Source organism: Triticum dicoccoides, chromosome 6B (genome assembly GCF_002162155.2).
Source record: "Triticum dicoccoides isolate Atlit2015 ecotype Zavitan chromosome 6B, WEW_v2.0, whole genome shotgun sequence".
NCBI lineage: Eukaryota > Viridiplantae > Streptophyta > Magnoliopsida > Poales > Poaceae > Triticum > Triticum dicoccoides.
Genome location: NC_041391.1, coordinates 152,245,157 through 152,250,867, shown reverse-complemented (window position 1 = coordinate 152,250,867; position 5,711 = coordinate 152,245,157). Strand labels below are relative to the sequence as shown.

At 41.8% G+C, this 5,711-nt stretch overlaps 2 long non-coding RNA genes across 2 annotated transcripts; one reads left to right on the top strand and one right to left on the bottom strand.

The window, feature by feature from the left end:
• Nucleotides 1-903: 903 nt before the first annotated feature.
• Nucleotides 904-4,483, top strand: LOC119324279. Its single transcript, XR_005156839.1, has 3 exons — nucleotides 904-954; nucleotides 1,669-1,717; nucleotides 4,382-4,483. It is a non-coding gene; the product is annotated as an uncharacterized LOC119324279 (long non-coding RNA).
• On the bottom strand, nucleotides 1,928-5,705 carry LOC119324278. The gene is made up of 2 exons (XR_005156838.1): nucleotides 2,646-5,705; nucleotides 1,928-2,470 (listed from the first exon to the last, which is right to left on the bottom strand). It is a non-coding gene; the product is annotated as an uncharacterized LOC119324278 (long non-coding RNA).
• Between the last annotated feature and the right edge of the window lie 6 nt (nucleotides 5,706-5,711).

The following is a 5,711-nucleotide window of genomic DNA, read 5'->3' as shown; positions in this document are numbered from 1 at the left end:
ATAGCACCACCTATCGGAACCACGCCAAAAACATCCGTGTCTCCAATTGCGTTTGAATCCTCCAAACCCTTCCCTTCACTTTCTTGCAAGTTGCATGCTTTACTTTCCGCTGCTCATATACTCTTTGCATGCTTGCTTGATATGTATTGTGAATGTTGAAATTGTGCCTAAACTCCACTTAAACTTAAAGAACCTTAAAAACTGCAACTTTGGTACTTAGTGTCTAATCACCCCCCCTCCCCCCCTTCTAGACACCTCTTCTCAAGGTCCTACACCGGGCTCGGGCAGGAGCCGGCATGCTGGAGATGGCACGAGCATGGCCACGGGAAGCGGAGATAGGCGCGAAGGCGGGGCTCGAACCCGTGGTTGCCGGGGTGGTGCGGGGCACTGGTGGTGGCGGCTGTGCCAGGAGGCAGCGACTCACTGGAGCTCCTACGAGCTAGAGCAGAGGAGGCGCGGTTGCCGGCGGATGCGCACGCAGTAGCAGTAACATAGGCAGAGGGGATGAGCGAGGAAGCAGCTTGTGCGGGACAAGGCAGCAGCACGGCTAGAGAGGATGAGGCGCCACGGGAGGCCGCCGGCGCGCGGAATGCGCGGCCCCAGGGGCGGAGGAGCAGCCCGCAGCGATGAGCAGAGGAGGAGCAAAGCCTATGGCGTCATTATCTGACCAATGTCTGTCTACTATCTGACCGATATACAGGCATTATCCAACTTGCATATGGCTAATGTAAGCGGAGTGTCGGCTCTGGCTATATCATCTACAGATATGCTAATTTTTAGTCGGATGAAATTAATTCGATTTCGTTCGTTTTCTGTCCATCCGATCTTTGCGTCAAGATTCGTGCATTCCATTTTTTTTGCAGCTCTCGGGCTGTTTTGTTCTTTATCGGGCTCAAACTTTCTCCCGGCTGCCTTTTGTTCTCTGCTACCTTCGCTCCTCATTTCCCCTCCTGTGTATGTATCCTTTCCCCCCTGTGTTCACCCCCTTGTATTTTCTGTTCGATTTTCGCTAGATCTAGCAGTGTTGTGCTATTTCCCTGTGTAGCAGCGGATCCTAGATGGTCTGGATGTTGCAGGTGTTGCAGGAGTATTGTTAGATGCATATGTAGTGGTTGACCCCTCCTGCTTTTTTGGTGATTTTGTGCTTCCGGTCGCCTCTGTAGTTGTCACTGTGACGAGTAGCTCCTAGATGAGTTCAATCCCTCTTGTGGATCCCTCCTGTTTTGGCGATGTAGATGCTGTATCTAGCACATAGTATGTGTGGAGTGTATGCTTGTTTGACCCATTTTTGTCGCCTGCTAGCTGTTGTAGATGTACAGCCCCTAAATGATGGATGCAAATGATGAGTTACCTGGTCTCTTGTGTCTCATGATGTGTTTTGGTGGACTAAATATTTTTAGTTCAGTTTTCAATTGTCCTGGCTGAAAAATGCATTTTAATTTGGAGTACATTTTCAGCTTAAGTGCAGTGTAGTTCACTGTATGTGTGGTGGGTGTAATAGCAATTTTGGTTTTTAACTGAATCTGTGTGTACTTTCAGTGTAATTTAATGTGCATTTTTGCCCTGTAATCTGTTTGGGAGGCTGATTTTTTTCAGTTAAGTTATAGTGGTTTTGGACTGTATTTTTCAGTAATATGTCACTTGTAGTAATCTGAATATTTTTTGCAGTAACCCTGCAACTTTACTGCCATGTGATCTGAAACTTCCATATTGTCAGGTTTAAACTGTATATCCCTGTAATTACAGTGTTTCTTTTTCAGTAATTTGGATTGCATTCCTTATATTTTCAGTCTTGTTTATTGTCATTTTTTCTAATCCTGTAATTTTCAGTAGTTACACTTCAAATATTTAGTGTCCTTACATTGTTTCTGCATTAATTACACTTCAAATGTCAGTGTAATTACATTGAAAGTTCAGTAGTTTGGACTGTATTTGTAAGTTCAGTAATTTTGAGTAAATTACACTGTAACTAGAAGCAAACGCGCGCTTTGCCGCGCCGCTTTTCATTCATTAAAACTAAAATATATAGAAGAATAATAAAAATGGTAGAGGGGGTGGTACATTCGGGAGAGCAAAATGTGATAAGCACCGTGAATTGGTTTGGGCTATATATGGAAGACTTCTTAATGACAATGAAAGTCCTCCGTAGGTTCTTCCAAACAGCAAGTACAAGGTCAAACAATATGAATAACATCATCGTTCAATTGTATATGGGTTCATTCACTTCAGGCTTGAGCAGTGGAAAATTGGCATTTCCAGATAGAGGTACTCTCTTCGAATTTTTTCTCCTTCTTTGCTTTCCTTACACCCCTCTGGAAGTGTTAGGCAGTAAAGAAAAGGAAAATAACCTTGAATGGTGAAGAGCAAGGTTGCCTAAACCGTATCTCAAAATTGTCACACAACAATCATCGAACAAGGTTCTAACATTATGAAATCCTAGGAAAGTATCCAATCCCGCGTGAAGCATCACCTGAAAATGGAGGAATCAAGACATCATAAAGTGCAAATCATGAATACAAGTCTACCGAGATCATGTAGAATTTGGTTCTGTAATCTGCAACGATGTAATATTAGCAAAAGTCAATATTTTAAATAACACCATAAACTAAGAGAAATTTTCAGTGGAATTCCTAAGCTATGACCACCTTCTGACTTGCCTCCCTCACTCCCGTTCCTGCTTAATTTCCTTCACATGTCTTCTTTTCTGATGAAACTCCTTTTCACTGTTTAGGGAGTTCCAAAGAAGGCAATAATTACAAGTTTATTTCACCCAAACAAAAGCATATGGCAATAATATACAGCAGTATGTTAGTCGTAGGCATATGGCACTCAGCTACTCTGGTATATCTGCATAACGGAGCTGATATTGCCATCATCTAATATATATGCTTATAGCAAATAATGCCAATCCATTCCCTTGGAATCCAACTTGACTTTGACTGCTTAAGAAAAATAATTGTATGCATTGATAAGTAAAACTGACTGAGTAATACACAGGGCCATGCATATACAACTCCCTTGTGCAGGTAGAGAATACTTATCCATCCAACGAATGTATTTATTAGTAATAACAAATCAACTAATGGTGCTTTATGAGATCACCTTGACAGTGGAACCTGATTCTTCTAAATTTGAGAAGAATGCCAGAGTAAGACAAATGACAATTATGTGATGTGCTCTAAACATTTGTCTTCAACCTAAACACTTTATTGAGTGCATGCCATTTTCAATAGCAGGCAAAAGTTACAATCAGCGTCATAAGGAACTGAAAAAAACATGACTACATATGGATACAACGACAAGTCCACAACTTCAATCTCAGTCTAGCCAGACTATCACCCTTTTTCGGTAATAATATATCCATTAATGATCTAAAAATCCAAGGTAGAAAAAACAAGCACATAATGCAAAGAGGTAGAGATATAAGATCAATTTCCAGGACCAAGATATGCATTCACTAAGACCTTGCTATAATTTCCTATTGTGTCAAAGCTCCAATCCTGCATAAAGCACCAATGGGATTTTATTGCTATAGTTCTGTAATTATCTGAAAGCTGAGCTACCAGGGGACACACTGCATGATATAAACTAACAAAAAATTCTTAGATTACCATGTCAGGGAACACATATCATGTTATATCCTGGCTCAAAAGGGCGCCAATGGTCTAGTAAAATATACAGATACAATAAATTATTTCTCTGTGCATGATGAGAAACCCTCTTGTTCGCAAACATATGCAATTGCCAAACAAAATCACCTTTTTATATGCAAATACCGAGGCGCTAGTTGTAGCCATAATTCCTAAACCCCACAAAAAAAAACACAATTATTAAGCATATGTAGTCATCCAAAATCAAATTCTGATGCATTGATTTCATTGGCTTTCTAATCCAAACCACAAGGCCAAGAAAATAAGAAATGAGACAATTAACAAGAGACCATAACTCAATTGCTTTGCTATTCAGTTCATACCAGCTATATCAAGAGAATGCTCATTTTTTCCCCTAGTGGAATTTCTCTTTAGAACAAAAAAGACGTACATGTCACATGAATTATGTATAGTTGTATACTATCAAATGTTAGGTATGCTAAAATTACATCTACGTGCATAGGATCATGCAGTTAATGGAATGCATAAAAAAGTAGTTTCATAATAGGAACCTTTACATCATAGAAGCACCATATCATTAGAGGATACACCTGCATACTAAGAGGAACCAAGACAATTGGATTAAGCTAACCAAAAGCACATGGATACAAGCATTGCAAACCTTTTGTACACCAAGCAAAGCTACCAACCTAAATCACTTCAAGGCAGCTACACTACCCCATTACTGAAGTATTACATTTAAGCATGCACTGATCCTTCTTTTAACCCAGGGCACATCAGAAGGCATTCTTTCATACACACACCTAAGCATAGAAGACAATAAAGACAGGAAATGAGATCATCCAAAGCAGAACATTGTTGATATGAGAGCGATGCGTTCGACAATGAGCCTGGGATTGTGAGGACAGTGACATCGACATTGGTTCATGCTGTCGCTGACCACCACAAAACCTATGCTCGCAAGACTCACCGACCGGCATGCTGCAGCAACGACAATGTCAGGCGGATCCACTATCTTGGTGGTAGTTGTTGCAATGAGGACAAGAAATCTCCTCTTCTGAAAGCACTGATGACATTATTAGTAGAATCAGACTAAATAAAATTTTGCCACCAGTGATTAACTATGGATCCTCTTTACAATGTTTGCCACCTTGTTCTTTTACACTTTCTACCTTATTCAAAGAATGCCTCCTCTTATTCTTGTTTCTGTGACTGTATGAATCATTAGAAACCATTTGAATTAGAAAGTATGCAACGAACCCATGCCCTGAACCACGGATGCTATTCAATTCTCAAATAAAAAATATAAATGTCCGATGAAGTAACTTGTCTGATCATCTCTACACACAACCTCAACATAACAAGGAACGATCTCTAAGGTACCCACAAAATGCAAGGAAGTAGTAATATGTGGGCCAAAATTGACGGAACAAAATAAATTAATACCACTTGAACCACAACAGTCCCACTTCGTGGTAGGTGCCACCACCCTCTTAGGGCATGTTTGGATTGTCGTTTCCACTCAAATACCCTTGTAGAAAATATACGGACCTCCGTCGGCCGTTTCATTTCCAGCCGAAACTCCTTCGCAGCTCGGTAAATTACACCTGTAAGTTAAATACCGGTGTATTCAAATACATCCAATCCAAGCGCGCCCTTACTCCTCCCCTTTACACCTGCAATGGCAGACACAACCAGCTTATGAGGGTCGCCGTCCAGAACATAATCGGCGTCCTCACCGACGTCAACACCGACAGACTTAAAAGAAATTGTGGACGACATGCTTGGCGTAAGTACTTCAATTTAGGGAAGTGTAGGTGCTGATTGTTACTATGGTTCGATATGCTGGAGGTGATGCATGCCGTCGACAGGCAGCAGGAGGAACAACCGGCCGGGAACTGTAGGATGATGAGGCTCGATGGGGTTCATCTCAAAGGGAATCAGGTGACTTCTGTGCTGATCCATCATCCATCTGTCCGGTATTGATGGCTAGCATGTCGTTGGTCGGGGCGGCGGGTGGGCACGAGGGGCGTGGTGATCCAGGAGCTCGACCTGCGTGGTACTTCTTTGGAGGGGGCACGTTTGGCGGCGGCGCATCCA